Here is a 22,877-nt window from a genome sequence, read left to right as displayed (position 1 = left end):
ATGCAAGCAAGAAAAGTTGTGAAATTCTGAACTATTTCAGGATCACGAAAAGTATTAAAAGGGAAATAGGATGACATCCAAAATTTTGAAGTTGCACAGATTTGTAAATGTCATTAAGCGAATACTATGCAATTTTATGAGTATCTACAGTTAGATATCATTATATTTTTACTTTTTCAAAGTATTAAAGCAAAGGTATTATCTGTTTAATCTTATCGTAGAAAAAATTTCCAAGTGATTATTGTTGATGGTAAATGTTACGTCCCCATCACTATTCTTTTACTTGTATAGCTGAACTTTTATTTCAAAATATTGATAATGAATATGCGGGAACGAATCGCATATCGCATCATTTATATTTAGAACCAAGTTAGAATCAATATTGTTCAGGATAGTTAATAAGTATTTTCTTATAAATCATTGTTTGAAGACAACTACACATATCTTCTAGTTATTTATTATATATTCTAGTGGTAAACACGCTAACCGATGTTACAGTTGTATTCGCCTGGGTTAGATACAATTTTTGTTAAAACAACCTTAATAAAAATTTTAGATTTCATTATGGAGATCAGGAGTCCTAAGATTATAAATCTTAAATAAACTTCAAAATTTTATGAAAATACCTTTTCTCAAACTAGACTAAAATTTGAGCATAAAAACTAAAAATCCTTTATGACATTAGCTCTAAAGAAATTGTAACGCCTAAATATAAACATAACTTTTTTATGTCAATAATATGGTAACCTATTACTGGCTAAAATAACTTATTCCCTTTAAAATATACCTGTATGAAATAACAATAGATAGATTTTGAGCGGTTCAAAAAAATGCGTCCATTTTGAGAACTTGCCAGAAGTAAATGTAAAGAAACAAGAATGATTTAAAATAAAAAAGCAAACTTACCTGTTAAAAAAGGGAAAAATAAGAGACGCATAAAACGCATGAGACAAGGAATGAAATATGAAAAACAGAAAATAACGGACTATCTTTCGTGTTTAAGTCTAAATTAGAAACTTCAATTGCTTAGAATGTTGGACATAAATTTATTTTCAGCAATGCTAAAAAATTTTTTCACCCCAATCACATCAGTTCATCTTGATAATATGGAATATTATTTTACTCATTGAATGCTGATTTTCTTGTTAACAACATTACTTCCACCCCATATTAAGAGAGGAAAGGTTTTGTGGTTTGTGGATCTCTTGTGTTTTTTCTGGTTTTCAGTTTCTCACTTTTATTTTTCCAGTTTTCATCGGCAACTTAACTTTTTTTTTATTTCAAATCATTTTTGTTTCTTTACATTCGCGCCTGCCAAGTGTTAAAAACGGGTGCCTGTTTTTTAAGAGCTTGAAACATGTTGACTGTTATTTTACGTTTGTACATTTTATATGCCACAGGTCCTGGGTTCGACTCAGCCTTTCATCCCTTCAGTGGGTCGATAAATGAGTACCAAGCATGCTTGGGAACTAAACACTGGGGGTTTCGCGTTCGGCTGACCACCAGACCGGAACATCTGCTCCTGCACCCCAGAGCCCAAGGTCAAGAAAACTGAGATGGATACAGTAGTCCTTGGTCCTATTTGGGCTATCGCGCCGCTGAGTTTAGTTTAAATTTTATATGCGAATAAAGTTTGCAACTATGATAATATCTTACCGCTTCGGTTTTTTGGGATTAATAGCTGAATGGTTACCTACGTTAATTATCTCATAGATCTTCCTGCTATTTTTCATCCGAAAGTTAATTTAAGTCGCTTAAAATTTTAAAACAATGGCGTTAATTTGAAGAAATAAATATTTTGTCTTTCTATGCCTTTTTTACATATCTCTTCTTCTGTGCTTCATAAGAAATAAATGTTTTTCACAAACATATAAATAGTCATTAGTAAATTTTAAAGCGTTGAAAGTTATTTTCTAAAATGAATACAATACAAACTTGCTGAAATTGAGCAAAATATTCTTAATCCGTGTGAAATTTATATTTTAGCTAAAAATTTGTATTGATGCCATTTTACATGAAACAGTTTAATTTTCTGAGGAAAAAAAATTTAGATAAGCGTACTTAAGATGCGTTTTGGAAAAACGAAATTCATGAATTTCATTTTAGCTCAAATATTTAAGGGAATTAATGAATGAATAAACTGAATAATTCTTTAAATGTTATCTTACTCACAATGTTTAGAAATTTTCTTCCAATTAAATAAATATCGTTTAAGCGTGTATTTTTAAGTAAGGGGAACAAAAACAACTTGCTCTATAAGACACTTTAATGGGTAAATAATTAAAGGAATCCTATGACATTAAATTCTTTACTATTCATTTTTAAATGCTATTTTTAAAATTTTTTTTTCAAACATTGGATTTAATTATTTATATTCTAAATAACAATAGAGTAATAATGTAATGAAATTTTCCGATTAAAATACATTTTCGATTGAAAATATTGAAAGAAATCTGAATATTGATATCTGAGGAAAAAAATTTAGATAAGCGTACTTAAGATGCGTTTTGGAAAAACGAAATTCATGAATTTCATTTTAGCTCAAATATTTAAGGGAATTAATGAATGAATAAACTGAATAATTCTTTAAATGTTATCTTACTCACAATGTTTAGAAATTTTCTTCCAATTAAATAAATATCGTTTAAGCGTGTATTTTTAAGTAAGGGGAACAAAAACAACTTGCTCTATAAGACACTTTAATGGGTAAATAATTAAAGGAATCCTATGACATTAAATTCTTTACTATTCATTTTTAAATGCTATTTTTAAATTTTTTTTTTCAAACATTGGATTTAATTATTTATATTCTAAATAACAATAGAGTAATAATGTAATGAAATTTTCCGATTAAAATACATTTTCGATTGAAAATATTGTGGAAATGTTTTTTTTAAAAATTAGTTTCAAGAATAAATTTTTATTATACATGCATTTCAGTTTCAAAACGGTTAAGAAATTAAATGCATAAGTTAAATGTAAGTTTTATCCAAATTTTATTTATTATTTTTTAATGAAAAAATTGTCATAATTGTTATAAAAATTGTTTATTTAAAGAATAACGTCATTCTTCTCTCTAAAACTTAAGAATTTCTGGTTTTGTTAAAAAAACAAAAAAAAAAAAAACAGCAACTTCCGCTAAAAGAACGAAAATATTTCAATTGCTTGTTGATTGCTTGTCAATTATTAAAATATTTTCAAAAGAAGCGCCTGTACGTATAATATTTCTTTAAATAACAATGATTACAAGGTCTTTACAAGTTCCATACTAATGATTGCACATTGGTTACTTGCATATTAGATATATTAGATATACTTAGTCTTACATATTAGATATAAAAAAATCGTGTTAGCAAACCGTGTATGGTTCAGCGTGTAAAAACCGCAAAAACCATATAATTATTATTACTAACAAATTTAAAAATACATCAATTGGTACTCACTTTAATTGTAAAAAGGTAATGAATTTTCTCAAAAAGGTTTTAAGGATGTAATGCGTTAAGCTTTTTCAAGTTACTTTTATTCCATTATTGTTGTTTAATCAGATTGGCTTCTGTCAAATTTTGAAAGTAATAGATCAAACGGAAATTATAATGTTTTGAAAGCACGAAGAGTTGCGAAATGTCTTACTAATTCAATCTTACTATTATCTAATATTATTATCACGAAAAGTATTAAAAATGCTATAGGATGACATCCGACGTTTTGAAATCGCACAGATTTGTATATGTCATTAAACGAATACGATGCATTTTTATGAGTATCTACAGTTAGACATTCTATATATTTTTCCTATTTTCAAATCACTAAAGCAAAGGCATTATCTGTTTGATCTTATGGTAGAAAAAATTTCCAATTGATTAATTTTTAAGATAAACTTTACGTTCCCAAGACTATTTGTTTTTTTAATTTTATTTGTATTGCTAAACTCTCATTTCAAAGTATTGAAAATGAATTATGTCGAAAAGCTAGTCGCGTATCGCAACATTTATATTTAGTACCAAGATAAAATCAATATTTTTAGGATAATTGAAAAACGTTTTCTTTCAAATCATTTTTAAGACAAGAGCTTAGATCTTACAGTTATTTATTTCTTATAAGTTAGCAGTTTAGGGAACAAAATTCTGGTAAATTTAAAGCAATGCATGTAATGAAAATTCTAGTTAAAATCATTTTCCTGGCTTATAAAACCAAAATATTCGGTATTTTTAAACTATTATTTTGATAGTTTTTCAGTTCTTATGGTATCGGTTTAATAGAAATTTTGGTTCTAAGGACTAGACTTTTAAAACCAAGTATAAATAATAGTTTCTTATTACCACACATTTTATAAACAAAAAGAAGGAAAAAAACTAAGAACTTAACAGAATAAATAGTTTTATCACATGCTCTAAGGTATCATAATGAATTTACAATTTTAGATTTACCAAATTTTTTACGTGCCATAAAAGTATATTTTATTATTAATTTCAACAAAATTATTAACAAATCACTTTGCAAAAAATTACAGAACGTTTTGATGCTTGCGTAGAGTCAGAGAAGAGGTAAATTTTACCAAAATCCTGGTAGTTTTGACAATACTTTTTTCTCAGGGTAAAATGGAAAAATTAAAAGTATGGTTTTAATTTGAATTGAAATGTAAAGTTTAGTCTTATGATACATTTTGCTACATATAATTTTACTTATAACCATAATTTTACCATTTTTAGTTTATATTTTTACATTTATTAATTTTACTTTACATCTTTACTTTTACTTTGTAAGTGACTTTAATGGAAATATTAGCCTGGTTGATTAACGAAACATTAATGTCTCTTGATGCATTTTTACAGATACTTGGTTTTGCCTAAATCAATTATGGGAATTTCAAATCTGAACTTAGTTTTGCTCCTTAAGTTACAGTTTTTTGTTAAATGACATCTTTAGTTTATTTTAGTCGAAATGTACAAGTTTAAAAACGATACAAATAACAGGGGATGATATGAATGTTGTGAAAAAATAATAAGGAAGATATTTTGATTGAAATTTCACAAGACGCCATGCCTGGAAATGTCACTGTACGTGTCTAGGGCTGCTTCCCTACTACGTCCTGTTCACAAGCGTACGAAGAAATACTTCATAATAATGAAGCGACCCTAGCGATGTTAGAAGACTTTTCCATGCTTGGGTTCCTATTCAATTTTTATCGTTATGATGACTCCTAACTCTAACTCTTCGGATCCTAACTCTTCGGAGAGTGGCGCAATATTTATGCCATCACCTGTTGTATATAACGTAAAACTTGTACATTTCAACAAAAGATAGAGTAACAAAATCATTCAGAATTAAAAAGAAAATGATGATTTGAGAAGGAATCAAATGGTTGATTTAAAATCTGTGATACAAAACTATCTATGATCTGTTAAAAAAAAATATCAGGCAATGATAAGAAAATACAGTAAAACCTCACTCCAACAATATTTTGGGGATCAAATAAAGAGATTGTTGTAGAGGGATATATTGCTATATCGAGGACTTACATACTTTGGGGACAAAGGATTTTTTAAACATTTTATTGTTATATATGTATTAACTATAAATGTATTTATATATTATGCAAAAATTTAATTAGCAGAGTGTGAATTATCGTTAAATATTGGAAACAATTAAAATAATCTGATATTTTTGTTGGTTTATTCATTTTCTTTTTTGACTGTCAAGTCCAAAGGCATTGAGTCCAACGCACGAGAACGATTTTTTTTGTGGAAAATGAAATCTAATCAGATAGGAATGTTACATCTGTGACTTCTTAAGAGATAAGGGAGGCAATTCTAAGAATGGAAGTTCTTGGGGTTGTCAGCAGTGCGTCTTCTCTTTGACAGAAAAGATGGAAAAAAACGGTAAAAATGATAAAATAAGATTTTTTACATTATTTGAAAACCAAAAATAAATAGCGAAAATAACGGAGAAGAAAAAAAATTTTTACAGGGGTTTTTAGCTTCAGAGAATATCGTAATATTGAAAGGAGCAGTACATTAATTCACATGCAAGTTTGTCGGGACCACGAAACATTATCGTAGTAAAAAGAGTTATTGTTGCATTGGATATCGTAGTAGCGAGAGTTCACTGTATCTGTTCCTCAGTGCTACAGATAAAATAAAACATCTGAAAAATCTTTTGTTTTGACCTCAGAAGGATATTTTGTTAAGCGTGGCAAATTTCATAAATTTCAGGCTCAGTTACAGGACTTCTTTATAGTCTTCTCCAGGAAGATATAATTTGTATTTTGAAATCGCCTAGAAACAATTGCAGAGAAACATCTTCGATGTCAATAATTTTGTATTCAGCCAGCTTATCATTGAAGCGTAGTAATTTTTTTTAATGATTTTTGGTAATTTCAGGTGATGTTACATTAAATCTTATGATACCTTATCTTAAGATGCCTTACTTAAAATTTTAAGATGAAAGCCCAAGTGTCAGTACTGAATAGCAGTTTCCAATTCGTACATCATAAATCATGTTCACATAGCATCAATTTTCTCCTCTGCTAAATATTTTGTATTTCAGAAGCGTCAATTTTGTGCTATGTCAAGCAAACATCGAGGTTTTGTTGAAAATCTTCCCAATACCTCTCACGGGCCTATTAGAAAAATCGTATCAAATTACAGTAAAAAGTACCGATACTCTGTGCTGATGCTTTTTACTGTTTTTTATAAAATGGTAGAATCTATTTTTTCTGGAACATGCTACGGAACAAAAAATCTGATTTACCGTAAATTTTTCAGTAACAATTACCGTAAAATCTTTCTAATTAAATGTGCTATCTCCATACTATAATTTGATTCAGAATTTCTTACAGTATATGAATCCCCGGTAGATTTTGAATGTCTCTCCGCTCCTAGTAAACATTTTTAAAATGTAAGCAATATTTTATTTACTTTGAAGATATCTTTATTTTTTTCACAAAATATGTTTAATTTTTTGGATTGTAAGTTTTCTTGCCTTCTTATTTTCCAAATTATACCTAGCTTGAGTTTTAAAATTGACTTCACAAAACTTGAGTCCTTAGATAGCTTATTGCTCGTAATAGCTCGATGGATTAGTCAGGATTACTGCCATTTGATGAGATTATATTTTAGGTTTAATTCACTCTTGAAAACGAAGCAAATTAAACTTTCGTTAAGAAATTTACTCTTTTTTTCTATATGTAAGCTGTATTTTTTTAATTTAGTTCAGATCGGAAATAATTTATCTTTCTCGAATTGTTTTTTTTTTCTTTTTATATTTTTAAAAATTCCATCATAGGTGTTAAAACTTATATCTGAAAAGATTGGTCTTTTCTTTATTTTCCTTTTTAATTACTTTCAATATCAACTGTTTTAGATTATAAAACAAACTTCTGGAGAAAGATAAATCAATTTTGTTACATAAATTACTTTAAAAAAAAGTCAAAAAAACATGCGTGAGAGCAGGACTTAAAATTACAACAGACTTTCAGGAATCTTCTTCCTTAAATTGATCATTATTATCCCTGAGATGGATGGTGAGATTTTATTTTGTAATTGAACTCGTCAAGCCCGAGAATTATTATTTTAGGCTTCTTCCTGCTGGGTGCTTCGCACACTAGTTTCGCTTCAAATTAACAGTCATTAACCATATATATATATATATACTCATATAATCGTAATTAAAAAAAAAAGAAATTAAATGAAGTTATTATAAATGATATTATTACGAAAAAAGTAAACAAGTTCATTTATATTATCAACTTTTGATTTTTTCAAAACATTGAAGTATGATAACAAAGTGTACTTACGAATAGATGACTTGCAAATAAAATCAAATTCGACTATTTATCAAATAATACCAAGACATTTTAAAATTCAAGATTAACAAAATTTATGCATATATATCTTTGTTTGATCAGATTACTGAATCATAAAATATAATTGCGATTTATTTTATGAAAGGAATATATCAAAATTATCATATCCTCAATTTCACAATAAAGTCATGCAAATATTGTTTCAAGTACGCTATATAAAGATTGATGAACTTTGAAATTCATGTAATACAGCACAGTAATCAACATTTTTGTCCCAACTACATTAATCCTCTAAAAGTTTTTCCACATTTGAAATTTCTCCATGATATATTGAAAACATTTAGCTCAGCAATAAGTGAAGTAAAATAAGAGAAAACAATGTTAACAACACACGTTTCTACATTAGAATAAAATTTGCAGCTGCTGAAGAGTCTTAATCATGTGTGGTCCGCAAAATTCAGAAGTTTGTTCGTAATTATACGAATTTTACATCCATTTTCAATTCGGATAGTTGAGCCAGAATTTAATGTAATTAAATATTTATTCGAATGAGATAATATATATTTTAAAATTTATTTCAGCTTGTTTCGTCACTTTAATTCTGTTCTTCTAGTCTTCATTCCAATTTCGTCATCTAAGTTAACAATATCCCACACAGAATTTTGATGAGATTGAGTTGAGGAAACATTTTCGTCAAACATTTGAGAATTCGCGTTTCGTCCGAAATCACCTGATTTAGCTAGGAAAATATTCTCAAAATTAACGAAACAATTGAGAAAAAAAACGAACTAAAAGAAATTAATGAAACAGCTTTGCAATTTTTGGATCACCAAAAATGAGAACTTTATTTCTGAGACCTAACAACAACTTTGGTAATGAGCTTTTAATCAATAGAGACAATTTAACTATATAAAATTCTCCCTTACCATGTTTTCCTCCTGTTTAGATAATTAAACCTTTGTAAGTAAACTTTAGAGTAAGTGTTCCTTTACTCTTTTGCTTTATGTTTAATTAAGGAAATCAGTATCAGTTGAAATTGATAATACAAAATTAATTAAATTGTAATTATAATCCGGTCTTTAAAAAAATTAATAATGTAATTACGCATAATATATTTATTTTATTAAACCGTCTCCGATTAAGGAGTTAGCCCACCTTTTTAAAAAAAATTGAAATTAAGCAATTCGAAATTTTATAACCATTGTTGACCAGCCAACCAAATTTAGGGTTCACGACTACTAATGTTTAACTCCGAAGCTTTGTAATTCTCAACTCAATTTAGAAGCCAAGAAAGCTTTTGGATCAAGTATTAGGAAAAATTTGAATTCGCGGAAGACATTTTAATGCAACTAACCCGCATTTGCGTTGCATGGAGAGGGAAACCCTCCACGGTTAGCCTGACGACAAAAGGATTCTAACTTATGGAGGATTATTCTACCACGGAGGATTTCTTTTACGTCAGCACTTTCGTAAGTGCGAGCAGGGAGTGAAATTCGATTTGACCAGCTGTCGTTGGGGCGAGCTCGGGCACTTCTAAATTAAAAAATTTTTAGTCACAAATCAAGAAAATATGCAAGTAAAATAAACTCATATTGAGCCGTAGTGGCTCAGGGGATAGAACACTCGCCTCCCAGTGAAGTGACCTAGCTAGTTTCGAATCCTGCAATGGCTGGAATTTGAATTCAGCATCCGGCTCAGACTACAGTGCCGACGTAAAATCCTCAGTGGCAGATGAATTTTGGGGTAGAATTCCCTTGCGGTTAGGCAAACTATTGGAGGTTTTCGCGGTTTTCCACTCCATGTAATGCAATTGCCTGTTAGTGTCATTAAAAAGTCCTGCACGAAGGTGATTTTTTTCCAATACTTGATCCAGGAGTTCTCCTGTCTCTTAGATTGGGTTCAAAACTACAAGATTATGGAGTTGAAAATTGGCCGTAAACCCTAAAACCGTAAACCTAAATTGGATCTGCTGTTCAACGACGATTATACAACAAATTAATCTCATACATCTCAAGTGACAGTGGACTCAATTTTTGTCTCTTACATATGCTTATGGTGTCAGAAGTAATGTGACAAAGTTCGTTATAAAATGTTTAGTACAACATGTGATTACATATGATTACATTAAAAAAACTATTCAGCTGTGCTAATTATTTCTATGGTGCATTTTATGGATATAAAATCAAATTAGCAACTTTTTCAAACATAAAGTTTGCACTTATTTGCTATAATTAATTATGCGAGCCGATGAATTTCATTTGTAATTTTTTTAGTCAAAACAAAACGCATTTTAAATCGCTATAATTTTTTTAATAATTTTTTTAAGAGAATGCATGGATCTAAAACAGTGAAAAATATATTTTAAAGCGAAAAGATGATTTTTAAAGAATAAACGAAAAATTAGATGAACAATTTGCGTAATTAAAATTTTTTCTTTTGTTAAAATTTTTACAAAAACTCAGTAGTATATTGACATTTTCTTATCTACAATAAAAAAGGAAAGAAAATATTGTGAAAGCTAAAATTGTGTCAGGCTTCATTTTTATACATTTTTAAAATGTGTAAAAATAAAGAATTGTAACACTTTCTTTCTGAAAATATAGAATCAAAATACTAAACAAGTTGAGTTAAAACCAGGAGCATTATATGTATTTAGTAAATTTTTTTATTTTATTTTATTTTCTATTTAGACAATCAAGAATCTTGTTTTTTCATTGCTATTTTATACAGCAATTTTTTTGTATTCATTGTTCTTTATCGCATTTGAACAATTATGAATTTGTTATTTTGTGCAGGTGTAGCTTGCACTTTGATGTATAAACACTAAAGTAATCTCTACTACTTATGCAATATTTTTTTAAACAAAAATGAAAAGGAAAAAAACGTAAGCATTTTTTCGAATTAAAACGTTTATTTCAGTAAAAGGAATTTACATTACATTACAGTTTATACTTCTCTCCTTGTTAACATTTCACACTTTATAACTATTACCTTCATAATATTTCTTCTGAAAAAGAGAAAAACAATGCATGTCACCATACTTGTTATAAAATGAATTCACATAACACTTTCATTTCAACTTTCATTTTTACAAAATGTATTACGTGCTTAATTTTTACAATGACCCTCAGCATTTTGCGTATCTTTCATCAATGCCTTTAAACAATTTTATAATGAATTTCCAGATAACCAATGCTTTTATATCTTATAACAAATCCAAAATATCCAGGTAATATATGTATAGTACAATAATGTAATTAATGCACAGCTGAAGATTGCCTACACTGTAAAAATTTCAATTAAAGTAACGGTAAAATTTTAAAAATTAAAGAATCGATTATATCTTTTGTTTTACAGTAACGATTGTAAAATCACTGAATCACTATAATTAATTAAATATGACTATAAAAATTATGATGCGAAAATATGCACACAAAAAATGCTTGTTTCGTATGATGCATTTTAAGGACTCTAATTGTGTACAATCCTTGATATGTCAATGCTTAATGAAAGGTGAACGCCACTCCTTTATTTTGCGTGGTCTTGTTCCCTGAAGTCAGTAATGAGATGGTCACTGAATTTATAGCATCTCTCCTTTATAATATTCACCTGTGTTTTAGTCACAAACAAATATCGGACTATGTATGCATTTTAAGGGTCCAGCTAGTTAAAAAAATAACTTATTCATTAAAAAACTACAGAATACTTAATTCTAGATTTTTATTTGACTCCGAAATGAAATAAACATTAGAAACTTTACATACTTTTAATGTCGTAAAAAGAAACGATTTGTCCAAATTGCTAAATAAGTTAAATTGCTTCCTGCGAAACTACATCTGCTTCAATTCATTTAAAAATATTGAGGTATGATTAAATATATTGCAGTAGAAGTATTTCAGTAATATACATATATATTCCAGTAGATATATTGCGGCAAGATATATTGAAGCAATATACTGCTGCTAGATTCGATAGCCATCTCTTCTTCATGGTCAATAAACCTAAAGTTACCACGTATTTCTATTTTTAAAATCAGTTTTTTATTTCAAGCTAGCTTGTAAAATACGAAAGACGACAAAAAAAGAAAACATTCACTGATATTCAGCAAATAAATCGAAGCAAAATTTACAGAACTAATTTACTATTTTTTAAAATTTAGGACTTCAAATAAAGCTAAAAAAAAACAGATCAAGTATTTTTAAAGCACTCATTTCATATTCAACGCAGATAAAAAAAATATTTAATGTGTTTTTAAAGAATTTTTTGCACAAAATTAAATAATTAACGTGATATCATGATATATTTTTAATATATACACTAAAAGTGATGCAATAACATTATTATATTGAAAATACTATAAAATTAAGATGGGTAATCTATTATTCTTATTCTTTTTAAGTCAAATATTCCTTTCGCTATTCCATTTCTATTAGTTGTTCATAATATTTTCTCTAGCTTTGCGATATTTTTTGTAATTATACAATTCTCTTGGTATTTAACGCTTTGCTTTATTATAAAAAAAATATAATATGTTTTTGATAATTACATCATGGTCCATAGAAAGGTCTGCATACGGGACAACAATCACATTCTCCTCTTTCATCTCGCTGATGTTCATTGCATTTTTCTTGTTTGCATCTAGCAGTACTGCAGTCATTTGTGCATTGCATATAAGCAGTTCCAACAAACGCAAAAAGCAACAGAATGACAAAAACTTTGTTCATGTTCTTTTTTCTTGTGCTCAGATTCCTGGAACATAAAATTAACCGAAAATAAATTTTGTTTAATTAAATGCTTAGTTTCCAAGTACTTTTTTCAAGAATTTTTCAATAATTCAAAAATTCAAATTTTACTAATTTAGACTTAATAATTTATAAATTCAAATTTTAATAATTTAAATTTAATAATTTTTAAATTCACATTTAAATAATTTAAATTTAATAATTCAAAAATTCAAATTTTAATAATTTAAATTTAATAATTCACAAATTTAAATTTTAGTAATTTTCATTTAATGATTCAAAAATTTAAATTTCAATAATTCCAATTAAATTTAAATTTTTTTAAAAAAATTTTTTGTATCTTTAAAAATTTGCAAAATTTTTTCCCCTAAAAAATAAATCATGTGGTTAGAAATATATACTAATGTGGTATTTTATGTTAATTGTTATTTACCTTATCATTTATTTTTATTATACACATCTTTTATTAATTATTTAGCATAAATAAAATGTAATGTCGATTTTTAATTATTTGATATTGTGCTTTAACCGCATAAATTATAATGATTCTGAATTCAAATGATTCTAAATCAACGGAAAATGGGAATGATTTTTACATATGATAAAGTCTTTGCAATGTAACATTAAAGTAAGAGTTCCGTCATTAGTTTAACATATAATAGTTGCGTAAAAAATCAATAGTTGTTTAATCTATATAAATTTTAAATCAACTTCATGCTGATTTTAAAGTATGAATTTTTATGAAATTTATTTTTAAACAAAAATTTGTATCTTCTTTACAATCATAATACATTATTAAAATGTAAATAAAATACAAGTTAATAGGAATATTTTTTAAATCGATATCCAGCGGGGATTATAAAATTTCACGTTAATTTGAATGTTGTAAGCTATTTTGATAATACTACTATTACCATTTTCTAACCTTTTTAACTGACTTAAGTAGTGATATGATTGCCACGTTAATATCTAAATTTCAGTCATTGATTTCTGGTTTTCTTTAACGTATGAAAAATAATATATTATCGATCATAAAAATGATTTTGATGACAAAATTTAATTATGTATTTACTGATTGTCTCACACTTTGATTATTATATCTCAATTTATTATATTAATAATCAAATCTTCACGATTCTTATTAAATGATATTCGAATTGAAACATTTTAATTGATAATCTAATCTTATAATCCTACTACTTACCTTGTTGGTTACAAAGCAATGGATTTTCTCAAAAAGCATTTTAGCGCTTCTAATACATTTACTATTACTCCGTCATTATTTATTGTTTAATCAGATACATTATAGTAAAATTCCTGAAAGCAATAAATAATGAAAGCAGAAATGAAATGTCATGCAAACAAGAGGATTTTTCAAATATCTAATTATTGCGGAATCATGAAAATCATAAATCTTGCTCTAAAATGACATGAAATATTTCGAAATCTGACAGTTTTGTAAACGTCATAAGCGATTTTTATTTGTTGGTGCTGTGAATTAATGCCATTTTTCTTTAACTTAAACACAGGTATAACTTGGGAAATTGTATTCTGTTTTATTCTTCTTATTTCGTTAAACTATTCTGATGTAAATATGTGAAAACTATCGAGTTAGTATTCCTTAAATTGTGGCCCATTGTGGTGTTAGGGGCAATGAGCAGGCAGATTTACTTGCCAAAAATGGTGCCAATTTGCTACAATAACCAAATGCGGCAACTTCCTTTTGGAAAATCAAACTGTTCCTTAAAAATTTATGTAAAACCAACTCATTGCGAGACCTTCAGACTCGCACAGCTTTGAAAAGTTGGAGAAATGTTAATTCCTGACCAGTGGCGTAGCGAGGGGTGAGCAGGGGGGGGGCATCATGCCCCGGGCGCTTTTCACAAAGGGGCGCCAAATGGTCCGCAAAACAAAAAATTTCTGGATAATTTTTTTTTATTATAATTGATTTCTGGAAAATATATTTTAAATTAGTGCCAGTGTAATATAATAAATGTTAATGCATAAATATTATTCATAATATTCAATATTTAATTCATATTAAATATATTTCAATATTTAATTCACGTCCTTGTCATCGCGCTCTGCTTAGAATAAAAATGAAATGTTATTAAATATTAAATGTTATATATAAGTTTAATATCAGCACAAATTATATTGTATATTTCACTATGTTACTACCTTTCAAGTTCAAGGCATTCTTGGCAAGTAATAAATCAATTACTTACTGCATCTACTCGACGATTCTATTATTAAGTGAATAGAGTATGAGAAAATTTGTTAACAGAAAAATTTGTTGTTCTCATATTTGTCACCAGAGATTCAAAATGAATTCATTCATCTTCTGGCATCTACAGTTCGAAATCAACTAATAAACGATATCAAAGGAAATAAATATTATGGACTTTAGTCTGATTCAACTCTTGATATCTCTCATCGAGAACAAATGTCCCAAGTCGCTAGGTATGTAGATGCTGATTTTATCAATAAAAAAGTTTCCATCAAAGAATATTTTTTGAGTTTTACTGAAATACATGCTAAAGATGCAGCCTCGATCGAAAATGCAAATTTAGAGAAATTAAATTACGATGAAATTTCATTAACAAACTGCGGATCACAATGTTACGATAATGCTGCCGTGATGGCAGGTCACACGCCTGAAACGCGATGGAGCGCCAGAATACAAGCGGTTATCGTTGTCATCTATGGGCTAGAGAATATAAAAGAACTAATAGAAAAATTAGCAGGGCACACTACCAATAGAAGTGACATCAGAAGTGAAGCTACAATTCTGTTGCAAAATATACTAACCTTTTGTTTTATAACTTTAGTTCATTTCTGGTATGAAATCTTAAGAAGGATTGATCGTTTGCAGCTCAGATTACAAGATCCTAGAATGAATTTTAGAGAAATGTTCCATGATCTTGAGTCATTAGCGACTGAACTAGCCGAAATTTGAGACAAGCTCTGTAAAGAGACAATAGAGAAAGCAGAGTCTCTTTGTGAAAATTGGGACATGGATACAACAATACGTGCCTGGAAAATTGGCTATGGTGGTCTTTCCGCAGAAAGTGAAATTTCTCGCGTTATGAAAAGCTCTCTTGATCGTCTCCAAGAAGAAATGTGTACACGATTTACACGATTAAGTGACCTTAATTTCAAATTTGGATTTCTACTAGACGTTGAAAATTTATTAAACAAGGATAATGTTGATAACGACCTTGAAAATTTTTTTTAAATATCTGGGATAATTTTATAATACATATTTCAATGTAATAGAACTTTTTATCAAAATATGTGACAGAAAAATGCTACTCCGCAGTAGAAAAGAAATTAAACCTAAAACTCCATTAGAATTTTTTACTTTTATAATCAATCTCGAATGGAGAAGATGTTTTTCCAAACCTGAGAGCGGCATTTAAAATACTCCTGACTATCTCAGTATCAATTGCTAGCTGCGAACGGTCGTTCAGCAAATTAAAATTAATTTTGACAGATCGCCTAAGTGACCTAGCATTTTTAAGTGTGGAAAGAGAAAAATTTTAAGTGATCAATTTTGATGATATTATTGATACATTTGCTTCATCAAAAGCACGGAAAATTTAGACATAGTAATTAGTTTTATTAACGTATTATAATCATATGATTATTATACATATGTATCTCCTTAGAAATAATAAATATTTACTTTTTTATTGTTTTAAAATTGCGTGTTTTTAAAATATTTCTTTATAAATATGTAAAATAAATGATAGGTATCTTTTGAACTAATTCTAGATGATCATATACATTTCAAAATCTAGATTTGTTCTCTCAACTACATTTTTTGTCTCAAATTTAAAGCCTAGCTTAAGTCTATGACTTTATTTATTTTACTTTATTTATTTATTAATTTGAGAGTACATTTTACATATAATATTATATGGTTTTTGAATGGGGTGGGGGCTCTAAAAGGGTTATTGTGCCCCGGGAGCGAGTTAAGCTCGCTACGCCACTGTTCCCGACAAACCAAGACGTGATGCAATAACGGCCTTCCTCTTATATACAGGCTACGATTCTTTTTCTGCTCACTTATACCGCATAGGCCTTTTCACCACGCCTTTTTGTCCACTTTGTAAATCTGGTGACAAATTGGGCAGGGTTGTGGGGCCCTTCATGGACACACTGAGTCCTCAAGATATTGGGAAGCAAGAGAACTTTTAAGGCAATGACTTCGGTCTTCTTTCTTTGTTATCCTTTGTACATTTGCATTCGTTATCTATTTCATCTTTCCAATTGTACCTTTTTGCCTTGCCATTGGAAATAAAAGACGAAAAAAAGTATTCCTTAAATAAACCAAAAGTAACGATTCCATGAAAGTTTTGGAAAGTTTCTGAAATTTATTATAACAATCAAGATTTTACCCAGAATGTTAAAATATGTAAATTGCATTCGCACATTGCAATGTGCATGTAGGTGTGTTTGCATATCTCATAGCGCAACCTACGTATTTAAGGCTACGTATGATACAGATGTTATTGCACAAATTATTTTAACAAGCACATTGAACTTTAAATCATTTAATTGCATATCACAGAATCATAACATTAACACAGTCATAAATTATCATAGAATGATAAATTCTAACTTTTTAATATAAAATTTTGAAAATAGTTTTATACTTTTAAGGAAATATTTTATACATTTGTTCATTTATTAAGATTATTTTGACTTTATGAGTTTGAATAACAACTAAAATATGTAAAAAACAAAGTCAAACAAAAACAAAGAAAATTTACCAAGTGATTACTTTTCGAACAGACTCAATGGTACCATTAAATGTGTATTAATATTTAGACTTTGAAAAATTAGTAAAATGTTTATTTCAAAATATTGATAAGGATTTTGTTGGAAGAATAACATTTCTCAATTCTTTATTATCTTAAAAAGAAGAGTGGGCTGATATTTCTTAGGCTGATTAATAAATGTGTAATATCATTACTCTATGTTCTAAAACAATCGCATAGATCTTCCAGTTATTTCTTAAAAGTTAACGTACTAGGAAAAAAACTGCTGGTAACATTTCTGTACTGTATGATAATGACAATTCTGGTATAACAAACCCCTTATTCTTGCTAATAAATTTAAAAATTTACGGAATTTAAACCATTCATTTGGTAAATTCTCTGTTTGGTAATATGACAGCTAAGCGAAAATTCTAGTTTTAAAATTTATACCTCTTATTACCGCATATATAGTAAAAACTAATAAATTGAAAAGTATTTATAATTGTGAAAGAATTTTTATGACATTTTATGACATTAATTTTATTTTTTATGCTCTAAATGCCTTGATAAAATTACATCATCTACCAAATCTTATCGCATATTATTAAACCAGATTTTTTGTTCATTTCACTAAAATTATTACCAATCACTTCAGTGGATCACTTCACTAAAATTACCGAGCTTTTTGTTGTTTCCGTAGAGACAGAAACACGGTAAATTTTACTATATTCAGGTAGCTTTGACCATGCTCATTTCTAAGTGAAAAATGACAAAAATTTACAAAACGTGGTTTTAACCTGTAATAAATATGAAAATGTAGTCTTGTCATATATTTCGCTACATACATTTTTCTCTATAATTTATGGAATAAACTATCTTCACAAATAGCTAAGAAAACGTTTTTTTATCTTCACAATATATCAGACCATTTTTTTAAAATATGCTTTATCCACTTTTATCTCGTTATGAAAGTTAATGAAATTATTTTTAAAAAAGTTTTGAAAATATCAAGAGTGTGAATTGTTAAGAAAAAATCCATGGTAAAAAAAAAAAACTTAATAAACACGTTAACCGATGTTATTAAGGTATCCGTCTGGGATAGACGCAATTTTTTAAAAAAACAACCTGAATAAAAATTTCACATTTATTATGGAGAGAAGGGGTATTAAAATTATAAATCTAAAGTAAACCTCAAAAATTTACGAAAATACTTTTTCTCAAAGTAAGCTGAAATTTGAGAATAAAAATTAAAAAAATTATTCACTTTAAAATATACCTTTATGAAATAACAGTAGATATATTTTAAGCTCTTCTAAAATAGGCCTCCATTTCGAAGACTTTGCCAGAAGTAAATGTAAAGAAACAAGAATGATTTAAAATAAAAAAGTCTGTTAAAGTTTACCTGTTAAAAAGGAAAAAATAAGAGACGCATAAAACGCATAAGACGAGAGATAAAATATGAAAAACAGAAAATAACGGGCTTATTTATCGTGTCCAAGTCTAAATTATAGATAATATAAGAAATCTTCAATTGGTTCAAATTGTTAGAATGTTGGACATAAATTCATTTTCGGAAATGCTAAAAATTCTGTTTCACCCCAATCACATCAGTTCATCTTGATTATATTATGTTGAATGCTAAATTTCTTGTTAACAACATTACTTCCACCCCTCATAAAGAGTGGAAATACATTTTACCCTGATTTGCCTCTCGACTACTGTGAATTTTTTTGTTCTGTTAATAATTTTTTTTCTCTTGGCTTCTGTGGTTTTGTTGTTTGTGGATCTCTTGTGTTTTTTCTGGTTTTCAGTTTCTCACTTTTATTTTTCCAGTTTTCATCGGCAACTTAACTTTTTTCATTTCAAATCATTTTTGTTTCTTTACATTCGCATCTGGCAAGTTTTAAAAATGGGTGCCTATTTTTTAAGTGCTTGAAACATGTTGACTGTTATTTTACATTTGTATATTTTGGATGCGGGTGAAGTTTACAATTACGATAATATCTTACAGCTTCAGGTTTTTGGGATTAATAATTTAATAGCTGCCTACGTTATCAATCTCATAGATAAAGTTTCATGCAATTTAATAAATATCGTTCAAACGTGTATTTTTAAAAAGGGGGTTTAATGGAACAGTTAAATTTTAACACTACTTGCTCTTACTGCACTGCTACGGTACTTTCATAGGTAAATAATTAAGTGAATCCTATGACATTAAATTCTTTTCTACTGATTTTTAAATACTATTTTCTAAAGATTTTTTCAACCATTAGATTTAATAAGTCTCATTCTAAATAACGATTTCAGATAGAGGCAGAAATGTAATGAAATTTTCCGATTAAAATATATTTTCTATTTGCTAATATTTTGTGGAAATGATTGTTTTTTTTTAAATTAATTTCAAAAACTAATTTTTATTTCGCATGTGTTTCAGTTTCAAAACTATTAAAAAATTAAATGTATAAGTTAAAGATAAGTTTTATCCAAATTTTATTTATTCTGTTTTAATGAAAAAAATTGTCATAAATCATTATTTAAGGAATAGCGTCATTCTTCCTTCTGAATCCTAAAAATTTCTGGTTTTGCTTAAAAAAAACAACAACTTCCGTTAAAAAAAACGAAAACAATTCAATTGCTTTCGGAGATTTAAGGTATTAAATAGTTGGAAATGCCTTAAAATATTAATCAAGACAGTTGATCTTAATTAAAAAATCCTTTCAATTAAAAGAATTAGTGAATGCAGAATTTATTTCATTTATACGAATTATAGATTTTATGTAAAGGAAGATATAGAAAAGTATGTATTAAAATTACATATTAATATCACGATTTTATTTAAAATGAGCTTGAGAATCAAATAAAAATTAAATTGCCTCTCTTTTTTTCCCTCCAGACTCAGTTTATATCATCGTTTTACTTTATTATATTGATATGTTACTACATTTGGACTTACCGTAGTATAACCTGTGACACTTGTGCTAAGATTTACATTTAAAAAAAAAAACAAAGTAGTAAGAAGCATTTTATTAACTCCTTCAACGTGACGGACGAGATAACTCGCATTGCAGAAACATTTGCACTATTGTTGTATTAATGTATATGGATATTAATTACAATTGATTATTATTTTGTATAGTAAAATAAACAAGTTTTTAAAGAATTCGACTTTTGTTTCAATTTTAGTGCAGCGGGGAACTCTGAGCACAGAGGGTGGTAAAAACAGCGTCATTGCAGGATGAAAGTACTATTCATTAACAAATGAATTTCTTATTATAAATATAGTTAATTATAAATTTCTAATGAACTAAGAGTAATATTTATAAATGCTTAAGAAAAATTAGAACTATCAAAATATGGCCATGTTTACACGGTGCTGTGTAATGCCTCCAATATTCGTAATTAAGATTTTCCTTAACGTTTAAAATTGCTGCAGAAAATCAACACTTATCTATAATTGGTGCGATGTTTTTTAAACACAAAAAAGGAAAAACTTAGACATCGGCTTAGAATCAAATCATTTTATTTATTTGGAAGACATTATCTTTCATTCTTCTGCTTCTTGCTAACATTGCAATCGATGTAAGCATTATTTTTATAAAATTTCACCTGTAAAAGAGAAGATATCATTGCATTTATTAGTTCAGCTATTTCTTTAATTTCAACATTTCATTTTCAAATTAATAAATTGTTTTATTGCAAATAAATTATGTATTTGTTTACTGCTAATGACTTTTTATAAATCTACCGGAAGTTTTCTAGTCTATATTTTCCCACTTTATGATAAAATGCGAATGCCATTATGAGCTGCAAAATGTATTCAATTTATCACAACCGTTCTCAAAATTTATGCGAATGCCATTATGAGCTGCAAAATGTATTCAATTTATCACAACAGTTCTCAAAATTTATGCGAATGCCATTATGAGCTGCAAAATGTATTCAATTTATCACAACCGTTCTCAAAATTTATTAAAAAGCACATATTTCTTGCAGGTTTCTACCGTATTGCTTTTAGTTAAGTTACGCATGTAATGTATAATTATAAGTTTTTCTAAAATTGTGAGCTTTGCACATTAAGAAAAAAACCATGGGCTTTGTTGTTTTACTCTAGTCGTTTCATATTTCAAATTCGCATCAACGAAATAAAGTTAAGTCTAAATGCTGAATTTTTTTGCTTTAAAAATTAAATTAAAATAATACAATATTATTTTTGAAAACTGCAGGCTGTCTTGCTTTAGGTTAAAGGAAAATGCAAATTTTATAATTTAGAAATTTGATTTTGAATGTAATAAAAAAGCATGACAGTATTGTTTTCAAAAATTAAAAAAAAATTTGCCGTGTTTTAATGATACAATCACAAATATATTATAAAAGAAATAAAATCTAAGAATTTTTCATACTTGCATCAGTTTTCATTCAAAGGTACACATAGTGCACAGCAAGAACATTCTTCTCTTATATCTACTTCATTTACACCGCATCCTTGTATACAATCAACAAATGCAGTCAGTTGTGCATTGCGTATAAGCAGTACCAATAATCGCAAAAAGTAACAGAATAGCTAAAATCTTGTGCATGATTTTTTCTTGAAATAAGCGCTCACTAGAACAAAGAAAGCAATTAATAAATAATCGAAATGTTGAGTAGTACTACATATTTCATTTACAATTAGATTTTACAAGTATATTTTTACACTATGATTCAAGGCTGGATTATTCTGAATTGCCTTACCTTGAGAAATACAGTGGTGGGCAGAAAAAATAAATTCATATGAGGAGAAATTAAGAAATTATTGTTCCATATAAATGTACGTTTTTTTAAGAATGTACATGGCGCAAAAAACGAAAGAAAAAACATAACGTTTGATTTAATAATTGGATCTCCACGTTCCAGGATTCAACGAAAAGACATACAACTAAAAATACGACTTTATTAAATTTCGATTCGTCAGGAACGGGTATTAACTCAAATTTTGTATTTTGCGGTATACGATCGGTTTTTTTAATATGACGTAAGCAATTGTTTATCTTGCAATTTAAAACTTTCTAACTCCTAGTAAATTAAATAATAAAAATAATAAATATTTTCTCAAAATTTTTTATACAGGGAATTATCTTTAGCTATGCAACTTTAATAATTGCATGTAAAATTGTTCTGATTCGCTTAAAAAGTTTTTGAGCTATGGCAAAATATGCAAAAAGTGAAGATAACTTTAAGGGGTCCAAACTTTTGCCCGCCTTCATGACCTAACTATTAAGAGTTGCCTTGAGACCCTATTGCAGGTATTCGCTATGTTTTAGTTATCAGAAATCCATATTCGTTGAAAAACAGTATGTTTATTGAAGTTAAAAAACGTTGTGTTGTCTGATTTCGTAACTTAAGGAAAGTCGGTTGAGTATATACCAATAATGCTAAAACTGAAATTTTTCGATGTACCTTTTTTAAGAAAATACTTATGACATCGTTTTGAAATTTCTTGGAGATATTTGAGATTATATCATTTGTAAGCTGTGATAATTTGTTTTGTGTTAACAGGAATACTTTTTGAGTAATGATAGATTTATA

The 22,877-nt window shown here is 27.9% G+C and overlaps 2 long non-coding RNA genes across 2 annotated transcripts; both read right to left on the bottom strand.

Moving 5' to 3' along the window:
- Positions 1–10,693: 10,693 nt before the first annotated feature.
- LOC147816401 (uncharacterized) lies at positions 10,694–13,905 on the bottom strand. The gene is made up of 3 exons (XR_015433413.1): positions 13,751–13,905; positions 12,351–12,553; positions 10,694–10,811 (listed from the first exon to the last, which is right to left on the bottom strand). It is a non-coding gene; the product is annotated as an uncharacterized LOC147816401 (long non-coding RNA).
- A 6,905-nt stretch (positions 13,906–20,810) lies between these two features.
- On the bottom strand, positions 20,811–21,909 carry LOC122271059 (uncharacterized). Its single transcript, XR_006226135.3, has 2 exons — positions 21,713–21,909; positions 20,811–20,918 (listed from the first exon to the last, which is right to left on the bottom strand). It is a non-coding gene; the product is annotated as an uncharacterized LOC122271059 (long non-coding RNA).
- Positions 21,910–22,877: the final 968 nt, after the last annotated feature.

Source organism: Parasteatoda tepidariorum, chromosome 1, assembly GCF_982258835.1.
Source record: "Parasteatoda tepidariorum strain Cologne lab strain chromosome 1, Ptep-v5.0, whole genome shotgun sequence".
NCBI classification, from domain to species: Eukaryota; Metazoa; Arthropoda; class Arachnida; order Araneae; family Theridiidae; genus Parasteatoda; species Parasteatoda tepidariorum.
Note: the sequence above shows the minus strand (reverse complement) of the source record. Positions and strands in the feature narration are given on the sequence as shown.